This window comes from Thalia democratica, chromosome 3, assembly GCF_965202585.1.
Source record: "Thalia democratica chromosome 3, ktThaDemo2.hap1.1, whole genome shotgun sequence".
Lineage (NCBI taxonomy): Eukaryota > Metazoa > Chordata > Thaliacea > Salpida > Salpidae > Thalia > Thalia democratica.
The window spans coordinates 1-12,583 of NC_139167.1; positions in this window are offsets into that span (position 1 = coordinate 1).

The following is a 12,583-nucleotide window of genomic DNA, read 5'->3' on the forward strand; positions in this document are numbered from 1 at the left end:
CCCTAACCCTAACCCTAACCCTAACCCTAACCCTAACCCTAACCCTAACCCTAACCCTAACCCTAACCCTAACCCTAACCCTAACCCTAACCCTAACCCTAACCCTAACCCTAACCCTAACCCTAACCCTAACCCTAACCCTAACCCTAACCCTAACCCTAACCCTAACCCTAACCCTAACCCTAACCCTAACCCTAACCCTAACCCTAACCCTAACCCTAACCCTAACCCTAACCCTAACCCTAACCCTAACCCTAACCCTAACCCTAACCCTAACCCTAACCCTAACCCTAACCCTAACCCTAACCCTAACCCTAACCCTAACCCTAACCCTAACCCTAACCCTAACCCTAACCCTAACCCTAACCCTAACCCTAACCCTAACCCTAACCCTAACCCTAACCCTAACCCTAACCCTAACCCTAACCCTAACCCTAACCCTAACCCTAACCCTAACCCTAACCCTAACCCTAACCCTAACCCTAACCCTAACCCTAACCCTAACCCAACCCTAACCCTAACCCTAACCCTAACCCTAACCCTAACCCTAACCCTAACCCTAACCCTAACCCTAACCCTAACCCTAACCCTAACCCTAACCCTAACCCTAACCCTAACCCTAACCCTAACCCTAACCCTAACCCTAACCCTAACCCTAACCCTAACCCTAACCCTAACCCTAACCCTAACCCTAACCCTAACCCTAACCCTAACCCTAACCCTAACCCTAACCCTAACCCTAACCCTAACCCTAACCCTAACCCTAACCCTAACCCTAACCCTAACCCTAACCCTAACCCTAACCCTAACCCTAACCCTAACCCTAACCCTAACCCTAACCCTAACCCTAACCCTAACCCTAACCCTAACCCTAACCCTAACCCTAACCCTAACCCTAACCCTAACCCTAACCCTAACCCTAACCCTAACCCTAACCCTAACCCTAACCCTAACCCTAACCCTAACCCTAACCCTAACCCTAACCCTAACCCTAACCCTAACCCTAACCCTAACCCTAACCCTAACCCTAACCCTAACCCTAACCCTAACCCTAACCCTAACCCTAACCCTAACCCTAACCCTAACCCTAACCCTAACCCTAACCCTAACCCTAACCCTAACCCTAACCCTAACCCTAACCCTAACCCTAACCCTAACCCTAACCCTAACCCTAACCCTAACCCTAACCCTAACCCTAACCCTAACCCTAACCCTAACCCTAACCCTAACCCTAACCCTAACCCTAACCCTAACCCTAACCCTAACCCTAACCCTAACCCTAACCCTAACCCTAACCCTAACCCTAACCCTAACCCTAACCCTAACCCTAACCCTAACCCTAACCCTAACCCTAACCCTAACCCTAACCCTAACCCTAACCCTAACCCTAACCCTAACCCTAACCCTAACCCTAACCCTAACCCTAACCCTAACCCTAACCCTAACCCTAACCCTAACCCTAACCCTAACCCTAACCCTAACCCTAACCCTAACCCTAACCCTAACCCTAACCCTAACCCTAACCCTAACCCTAACCCTAACCCTAACCCTAACCCTAACCCTAACCCTAACCCTAACCCTAACCCTAACCCTAACCCTAACCCTAACCCTAACCCTAACCCTAACCCTAACCCTAACCCTAACCCTAACCCTAACCCTAACCCTAACCCTAACCCTAACCCTAACCCTAACCCTAACCCTAACCCTAACCCTAACCCTAACCCTAACCCTAACCCTAACCCTAACCCTAACCCTAACCCTAACCCTAACCCTAACCCTAACCCTAACCCTAACCCTAACCCTAACCCTAACCCTAACCCTAACCCTAACCCTAACCCTAACCCTAACCCTAACCCTAACCCTAACCCTAACCCTAACCCTAACCCTAACCCTAACCCTAACCCTAACCCTAACCCTAACCCTAACCCTAACCCTAACCCTAACCCTAACCCTAACCCTAACCCTAACCCTAACCCTAACCCTAACCCTAACCCTAACCCTAACCCTAACCCTAACCCTAACCCTAACCCTAACCCTAACCCTAACCCTAACCCTAACCCTAACCCTAACCCTAACCCTAACCCTAACCCTAACCCTAACCCTAACCCTAACCCTAACCCTAACCCTAACCCTAACCCTAACCCTAACCCTAACCCTAACCCTAACCCTAACCCTAACCCTAACCCTAACCCTAACCCTAACCCTAACCCTAACCCTAACCCTAACCCTAACCCTAACCCTAACCCTAACCCTAACCCTAACCCTAACCCTAACCCTAACCCTAACCCTAACCCTAACCCTAACCCTAACCCTAACCCTAACCCTAACCCTAACCCTAACCCTAACCCTAACCCTAACCCTAACCCTAACCCTAACCCTAACCCTAACCCTAACCCTAACCCTAACCCTAACCCTAACCCTAACCCTAACCCTAACCCTAACCCTAACCCTAACCCTAACCCTAACCCTAACCCTAACCCTAACCCTAACCCTAACCCTAACCCTAACCCTAACCCTAACCCTAACCCTAACCCTAACCCTAACCCTAACCCTAACCCTAACCCTAACCCTAACCCTAACCCTAACCCTAACCCTAACCCTAACCCTAACCCTAACCCTAACCCTAACCCTAACCCTAACCCTAACCCTAACCCTAACCCTAACCCTAACCCTAACCCTAACCCTAACCCTAACCCTAACCCTAACCCTAACCCTAACCCTAACCCTAACCCTAACCCTAACCCTAACCCTAACCCTAACCCTAACCCTAACCCTAACCCTAACCCTAACCCTAACCCTAACCCTAACCCTAACCCTAACCCTAACCCTAACCCTAACCCTAACCCTAACCCTAACCCTAACCCTAACCCTAACCCTAACCCTAACCCTAACCCTAACCCTAACCCTAACCCTAACCCTAACCCTAACCCTAACCCTAACCCTAACCCTAACCCTAACCCTAACCCTAACCCTAACCCTAACCCTAACCCTAACCCTAACCCTAACCCTAACCCTAACCCTAACCCTAACCCTAACCCTAACCCTAACCCTAACCCTAACCCTAACCCTAACCCTAACCCTAACCCTAACCCTAACCCTAACCCTAACCCTAACCCTAACCCTAACCCTAACCCTAACCCTAACCCTAACCCTAACCCTAACCCTAACCCTAACCCTAACCCTAACCCTAACCCTAACCCTAACCCTAACCCTAACCCTAACCCTAACCCTAACCCTAACCCTAACCCTAACCCTAACCCTAACCCTAACCCTAACCCTAACCCTAACCCTAACCCTAACCCTAACCCTAACCCTAACCCTAACCCTAACCCTAACCCTAACCCTAACCCTAACCCTAACCCTAACCCTAACCCTAACCCTAACCCTAACCCTAACCCTAACCCTAACCCTAACCCTAACCCTAACCCTAACCCTAACCCTAACCCTAACCCTAACCCTAACCCTAACCCTAACCCTAACCCTAACCCTAACCCTAACCCTAACCCTAACCCTAACCCTAACCCTAACCCTAACCCTAACCCTAACCCTAACCCTAACCCTAACCCTAACCCTAACCCTAACCCTAACCCTAACCCTAACCCTAACCCTAACCCTAACCCTAACCCTAACCCTAACCCTAACCCTAACCCTAACCCTAACCCTAACCCTAACCCTAACCCTAACCCTAACCCTAACCCTAACCCTAACCCTAACCCTAACCCTAACCCTAACCCTAACCCTAACCCTAACCCTAACCCTAACCCTAACCCTAACCCTAACCCTAACCCTAACCCTAACCCTAACCCTAACCCTAACCCTAACCCTAACCCTAACCCTAACCCTAACCCTAACCCTAACCCTAACCCTAACCCTAACCCTAACCCTAACCCTAACCCTAACCCTAACCCTAACCCTAACCCTAACCCTAACCCTAACCCTAACCCTAACCCTAACCCTAACCCTAACCCTAACCCTAACCCTAACCCTAACCCTAACCCTAACCCTAACCCTAACCCTAACCCTAACCCTAACCCTAACCCTAACCCTAACCCTAACCCTAACCCTAACCCTAACCCTAACCCTAACCCTAACCCTAACCCTAACCCTAACCCTAACCCCAACCCCAACCCCAACCCTAACCATAACCCTAACCCTAAAAGAATATAAAAACAAAAAAGTCTATTCGAAAAATTCGAGTATAGTTTTAATTCTAAATGATAGTCTGATTAGCACCAACGTGTTCAAAAAATTTTTTTTTAATACCTGTTATACTTTCGACTTCATATTAATATAATTTAACTTTATAAGTTTATTGCTACAGTTTGTTGTTTTTATTTATAATCTAATATTTCTAGCTTGTTACTTTGTTTGATATAATAATAATAAGTCGAAGTGCTAGTCAAAAAAAAAAAACTTTATAAACTTGGTCCTAATGCTCCTAATGGTCTGTCATTTTGTAAATTTATTTTTAATTTTATCATAAAGCTTTAAAAAAATTTTATTATAGTCTAAACTATCGCTAAAATTAACAAGTACGTTTTTTCTGAAACAAATACACCTGTGTCTAATGCGCTTCAACTTCTACAATAACTATATATTTTTATTAAATAACATATCAAAAGACTCCTAATGGTCTGTAGTTTTGTAATTTTAGTTTTGATATTATCGTTAAGACTTTTTAAAACTTTTATTATAGTCTAAACTTTGCCTAAAATTAATAAGTACGTGCTTTGTAAAACAAAGAGACATGTGTTTAATGCGCTTTAACTTCTACAATAACTATTTTTTTTTAATAAATAACATATCAAAAGACTCCTAATTGTCTTTAGTTTTGTAAGTGTAGTTATTTTTGTTTTTATCATATATACTTTAAATAACTTTTATTTTAGGCTAAAGTTAGGCTAAAGTTAACAAGTACGTGCTTTGTAAAAGAAAAACTAATGTGTTTTATGCGCTTCAACTTCTACAATAACTATTTATTTTTAATATGTAACATATCAAAAGACTATTAACGATCTGTAGTTTTGTAAGTTTATTTTCGTTTTTATTATAAAGACTTTAAAAAACTTTTATTTTAGGCTAAACTTTGGCTATTATTAAAAAGTACGTGCTTTGTAAAACAAACAGACCTGTGTTTAATGCGCTTTAACTTCTACATTAACTAGTTTTTTTTAATAAATAACATATCAAAAGACTTCTAATGGTCTGTAGTTTTGTAAGTTTAGTTTAGTTTTTATCATAATTACTTTAAAAAACTTTTATTATAGTCTAAATAGTGGCTAAAATTAACAAGTACGTGCTTTAGGAAACAAATACACATGTGTTTAATGGGCTTCAACTTCTACAATAAATATTAATTTTTAATAAATAACATATCAAAAGACTTCTAATGGTCTGTAGTTTTGTAAGTTTAGTTTTGTTTTTATTGTAATGACTTTAAAAAACTTTTATTATGGTGTAAACTTTGCCTAAAATTAACAAGTACGTGCTTTTTGAAACAAACACACATGTGGTTAATGCGCTTTAAATTTTACAATAACTATTTATTTTTGATAAATAACATATCAAAAGACTCCTAAAGGTCTTTAGTTTTGTAAGTTTATTTTTTTTATTATTATTACGACTTTAAAAAACTTTTATTTTAGGCTAAACTTTGCCTAAAATTAACAAGTACGTGCTTTGTAAAACAAACACACCTGTGTTTAATGCGCTTCAACTTCTACATTAACTATTTATTTTTAATAAATAACATATCAAAAGACTCCTAATGGTCTGTAGTTTTGTAAGTTTACTTTTGTTTATATCATAATGATTTTAAAATACTTTTATTATAGTCTAAACTTTGGCTAAAATTAACAAGTACGTGATTTGTAAAACAAACACACGTGTGTTTATTGCGCTTCAACTTCTACAATAACTATTTATTTTTAATAAATAACATATTAAAAGACTCTTAATTGTCTGTAGTTTCGAAAGTTTAGTTTTGTTTTTATTATTAAGACTTTAAAAAACTTTTATTATAGTCTAAACTTTGGCTAAAATTAATAAGTATTAGCTTTGTAAAACAAACACACCTGTGATTAATGCGCTTCAACTTCTACAATAACTATTTATTTTCAATAAATAACATTTAATAAGAGTCCTAAAGGTTTGTAGTTTTGTAAGTTTAGATTTGTTTTTATCATAAAGACTTTTAAAAACTTTTATTTTTGGCTTACTTTTGGCTAAAATTAAGAATTACGTGATTTGTAAAACAAATACACCTGTGTTAAATGCGCTTTAACTTTTACTATAACTATTTATTTTTAATAAACAACATATAAAAAGAGTCCTAAAGATTTGTAGTTTTGTAAGTTTAATTTTGTTTTTACTATTAAGACTTTAAAAAACTTTTATTTTAGGCTAAACTTTGGCTAAATTTAACAAGTACGTGCTTTGTAAAACAAACACACCTGTGTTTGATGCGCTTCAACTTCTACAATAACTATTTATTTTTAATAAATAACATATCAAAAGACTCCTGATGGTCTGTAGTTTTGTAAGTTTAAATTTGTTTTTATTATAAAAACTTTAAATAACTTTTATTTTAGGCTAAAGTTATCAAGTACGTGCTTTGTAAAACGAACACTCCTGTGTTTAATAGGCTTCAACTTTTACAATAACAACTTATTTTTAATAAATAACATATCAAAATACTCCTAATGGTCTGTAGTTTTGTAAGTTTAGTTTTGTTTTTATTATAATGACTTTAAAAAACTTTTATTATAGTCTAAACTTTGCCTAAAATTAACAAGTACGTCCTTTGTAAAACAAACACACATGTGTTTATTGCGCTTCAACTTCTACAATAACTATTTATTATTAATAAATAACATATCAAATGCTTCTAATGGTCTGTCATTTTGTAAATTTAGTTTTAATTTTATCATTAAGACTTTAAAAAACTTTTATTATAGTCTAAACTTTGGCTAAAATTAATAAGTACAAGCTTAGTAAAAAAACACATATGTGTTTAATGCTCTTTAACTTTTACAATAACTATTTTTTTTAACAAACAACATGTCAAAGACTTCTTATGGTCTGTAGTTTTGTAAGTTTAGTTTTGTTTTGATCATAAAGACTTTTATAAACTTTTTTTATAGTTTAAACTTTGCCTAAAATTAACAAGTACGTGCTTAGTAAAAAAACACACATGTGTTTAATGTGCTTCAACTTCTACAATAGCTATTTATTTTTAATAATTAACACATCAAAAAATTCTTAATGGTCTGTAGTTTTGTAAGTTTAATATTATCATAAAGACTTTAAAAAACTTTTATTATAGTCTAAACTTTGGCTATAATTATAAGTAAAAATTTTGTAAAAAAAAACACACATGTGTTTAACGCGCTTCTACTTCTACAATAACTTTTTATTTTTAATAATTAAAATATCAAAGACTTCTTATGGTCTGTAGTTTGTAAGTTTAGTTTTGTTTTTATCATAAAGACTTTAAAAAATTTTTATTATAGTCTAAACTTTGGCTAAAATTAACAAGTACGTGCTTTCTGAAACAAACACACTTGTGAATAATGCGCTTCAACTTCGACAATAACTTTTTTTTTTAATATATAACATATCAAAAGACTCCTAATGGTCTGTAGTTTTGTAAGTTTAGATTTGTTTTTATAATAAAGACTTTTAAAAACTTTTTTTAGTCTTGCTTTTGGCTAAAATTAACAAGTACGTGCATTGTAAAACAAACAGACATGCGTCTAATGCGCTTCAACTTCTACAATAACTATTTATTTTTAATAAATAACATATCAAAAGACTCCTTATGGTCTGTAGTTTTGTAAGTTTATTTTTGTTTTTATTATAAAGACTTTAAAAAACTTTTATTTTAGGCTAAACTTTGGCTATAATTAAAAAGTACTAGCTTTGTAAAACAAACAGACCTGGGTTTAATGCGCTTTAACTTCTACATTAACTAGTTTTTTTTAATAAATAACATATCAAAAGACTCCTAATGGTCTGTAGTTTTGTAAGTTTAGTTTAGTTTTTATCGTAATATCTTTAAAAAACTTTTATTATAGTCTAATTAGTGGCTAAAATTAACAAGTACGTGCTTTAGGAAACAAATACACATGTGTTTAATGCGCTTCAACTTCTAAATTAAATATTAATTTTTAATAAATAACATATCAGAAGACTTCTAATGGTCTGTAGTTTTGTAAGTTTAGTTTTGTTTTTATTGTAATGACTTTAAAAAACTTTTATTATGGTCTAAACTTTGCCTAAAATTAACAAGTACGTGCTTTCTGAAACAAACACACATGTGATTAATGCGCTTTAAATTTTACAATAACTATTTATTTTTAATAAATAACATATCAAAAGACTCCTAAAAGTCTGTAGTTTTTAAAAGTTTAATTTTTTTATTATTATTAAGACTTTAAAAAACTTTTATTTTAGGCTAAACTTTGCCTAAAATTAACAAGTACGTGCTTTGTAAAACAAACACACCTGTGTTTAATCCGCTTCAACTTCTACATTAACTATTTATTTTTAATAAATAACATATCAAAAGACTCCTAATGGTCTGTAGTTTTGTAAGTTTACTTTTGTTTTTATCATAATGATTTTAAAATACTTTTATTATAGTCTAAACTTTGGCTAAAATTAACAAGTACGTGATTTGTAAAACAAACACACATGTGTTTATTGCGCTTCAACTTCTACAATAACTATTTATTTTTAATAAATAACATATCAAAAGACTCTTAATTGTCTGTAGTTTTGAAAGTTTAGTTTTGTTTTTATTATTAAGACTTTAAAAAACTTTTATTATAGTCTAAACTTTGGCTAAAATTAATAAGTATTAGCTTTGTAAAACAAACACACCTGTGATTAATGCGCTTCAACTTCTACAATAACTATTTAATTTTAATAAATAACATTTAAAAAGAGTCCAAAAGATTTGTAGTTTTGTAAGTTTAGATTTGTTTTTATCATAAAGACTTTTAATAACTTTTATTTTTGGCTTACTTTTGGCTGAAATTAAGAATTACGTGCTTTGTAAAATAAATACACCTATGTTAAATGCGCTTTAACTTTTACTATAAATATTTATTTTTAATAAATAACATATAAAAAGAGTCCTAAAGGTTTGTAGTTTTGTAAGTTTAATTTTATTTTTACTATTAAGACTTTAAAAAACTTTTATTTTAGGCTAAACTTTGGCTAAATTTAACAAGTACGTGCTTTGTAAAACAAACACACCTGTGTTTAATGCGCTTCAACTTCTACAATAACTATTTATTTTTAATAAATAACATATCAAAAGACTCCTGATGGTCTGTAGTTTTGTAAGTTTATATTTGTTTTTATTATAAAAACTTTAAATAACTTTTATTTTAGGCTAAAGTTAGGCTAAAGTTAACAAGTACGTGCTTTGTAAAACAAACACTCCTGTGTTTAATAGGCTTCAACTTTTACAATAACAATTTATTTTTAATAAATAACATATCAAAAGACTTCTTATGGTCTGTAGTTTTGTAAGTTTAGTTTTGTTTTAATCATAAAGACTTAAAAAAACTTTTATTATAGTCTAAACTTTGCCTAAAATTAACAAGTACGTGTTTTGTAAAACAAACTTACATGTGTTTAACGCGCTTCTACTTCTACAATAACTATTTATTTTTAATAATTAACGTATCAAAAGACTTCTAATGGTCTGTAGTTTTGTAAGTTTAGTTTTGTTTTTATCATATAGGCCTTAAATAACTTTTATTTTAGGCTAAAGTTAGGCTAAAGTTAACAAGTAGGTGCTTTGTAAAACAAATACTAATGTGTTTTATGCGCTTCAACTTCTACAATAACTATTTATTTTAATATATAACATATCAAAAGACTCTTAATGGTCTGTAGTTTTCTAAGTTTATTTTTGTTTTTATTAAAAGGACTTTAAAAAACTTTTATTTTAGGCTAAACTTTGGCTAAAATTAATAAGGACTAGCTTTGTAAAACAAACATACCTGTGTTTTATGCGCTTCAACTTCTACATTAACTATTAATTTTTAATAAATAACATATCAAAAGACTCCTAATGGTCTGTAGTTTTGTAAGTTTAGTTAAGTTTTTATCATAATAACTTTAAAAAACTTTTTTTATAGTCTAAATAGTGGCTAAAATTAACAAGTACGTGCTTTAGGAAACAAACATGCATGTGTTTAGTGCGCTTCTACTTCTACAATAACTATTTATTTTTAACAAATAACATATTAAAAGACTTCTAATGGTCTGTAGTTTTGTAAGTTTAGTTTTGTTTTTATTATAATGACTTTAAAAAACTTTTATTATAGTCTAAACTTTGCCTAAAATTAACAAGTACGTGCTTTCTGAAACAAAAACACATGTGATAAATGCGCTTCAACCTCTACAATAACTTTTGATTTTTAATAACTAACATCTCAAAAGACTTCTAATGGTCTGTAGTTTTGTAAGTTTAGATTTGTTTTTATCATGAAGACTTTTAAATACTTTTATTTTAGGCTTACTTTGGGCTAAAATTAACAATTACGTGCTTTGTAAAAAAAATACACTTGTGTTTAATGCGCTTTAACTTTTACAATAACTATTTATTTTTAATAAATAACATATAAAAAAATTCCTAAAGGTTTATAGTTTAGTAAGTTTAGATTTGTTTTTATCACAAAGACTTTTAAAAACTTTTATTTTAGGCTTACTTTTGGCTAAATTTAAGAATTACGTGCTTTGTAAAACAAATACACCTGTGTTTAATGCGCTTCAACTTCTACAATAACTATTTATTTTTAATAAATAATATATCAAAAGACTCCTAATGGTCTGTAGTTTTGTAAGTTTAGTTTTGTTTTTATTATAATGACTTTAAAAAACTTTTATTATAGTCTAAACTTTGCTAATATTAACAATTACATGCTTTGTAATACAAACACACATGTGTTTAATGCACTTCAACTTCTACAATAACTAATTATTTTTAATAATTAAAGTATCAAAAGACTTCTAATGGTCTGTAGTTTTGTAAGTTTAGTTTTGTTTTAATTATAAAGACTTTAAAAAACTTTTATTTTAGGCTAAACTTTGCCTAAAATTAACAAGTACGTGCTTTGTAAAACAAACACACCTGTGTTTAATGCGCTTCAACTTCTATAATAACAATTTATTTTTAATAAATAACATATCAAAAGACTTCTAATGGTCTGTAGTTTTGTAAGTTTAGTTTTGTTTTTATTATAATGACTTTAAAAAACTTTTATTATAGTCTAAACTTTGCCTAAAATTAACAAGTACGTGCTTTCTGAAACAAACACACATGTGATTAATGCGCTTTAACTTCTACAATAACTATTTATTTTTAATAAATAACATACCAAATGCTCCTAATGGTCTATCATTTTGTAAATTAAGTTTTAATTTTATCATAAAGACTTTAAAAAACTTTTTTTATAGTCTAAACTATCGCTAAAATTAACAAGTACGTGCTTTCTGAAGCAAATACACCTGTGTCTAATGCGCTTCAACATCTACAATAACTATATATTTTTATTATATATAAAATCAAAATACTCCTAATGGTCTGTAGTTTTGTAATTTGAGTTTTTATATTATCATAAAGACTTTAAAAAACTTTTTTTATAGTCTAAACGTTGGCTAAAATTAATAAGTACAAGCTTAGTATAAAAAAAAAAAATGTGTTTAATGCTCTTTAACTTCCACAATAACTATTTATTTTTAACAAACAACATATCAAAGATTTCTTATGGTCTGTAGTTTTGTAAGTTTAGTTTTGTTTTAATCATAAAGACTTTTAAAAACATTTTTTATAGTTTAACTTTGCCTAAAATTAACAAGTACGTGCTTTGTAAAAAAACACCCATGTGTTTAATGTGCTTCAATATCTACAATAACTATTTATTTTTAATAATCAACACATCAAAAGACTCCTAATGGTCTGTAATTTTGTAAGTTTAATTTTATCATAAAGACTTTAAAAAATTTTTATTATAGTCTAAACTTTAGCTAAAATTAACAAGTACGTGCTTTGTAAGACAAACACACATGTGATTAATGCGATTCAACTTCTACAATAACTATTTATTTTTAATAATTAACATATTAAAAGACTCCTTATGGTCTGTAGTTTTGTAAGTTTAGTTTTGATAATATCATAAAAACTTTTAAAAACTTTTATTATAGTCTAAACTTTGCCTAAAATTAACAAGTACGTGCTTTCTAAAACAAACATACATGTGATTAATGCGCTTCAACTTCTACAATAACTATTTATTTTTAATAAATAACATATCAAAGACTTCTTATGGTCTGTAGTTTTGTAAGTTTAGTTTTGTTTTTATCATAAAAACTTTAAAAAACTTTTATTATAGTCTAAACTTTGCCTAAAATTAACAAGTACGTGCTTTTTAAAACAAACAGACATGTGTTTAATGCGCTTAAACTTCTACAATAACTATTTATTATTAATATATAACATATTTAAAGACTTTTAATGGTCTGTAGTTTTGTAAGTTTATTTTTGTTTTTATTATAAAGACTATAA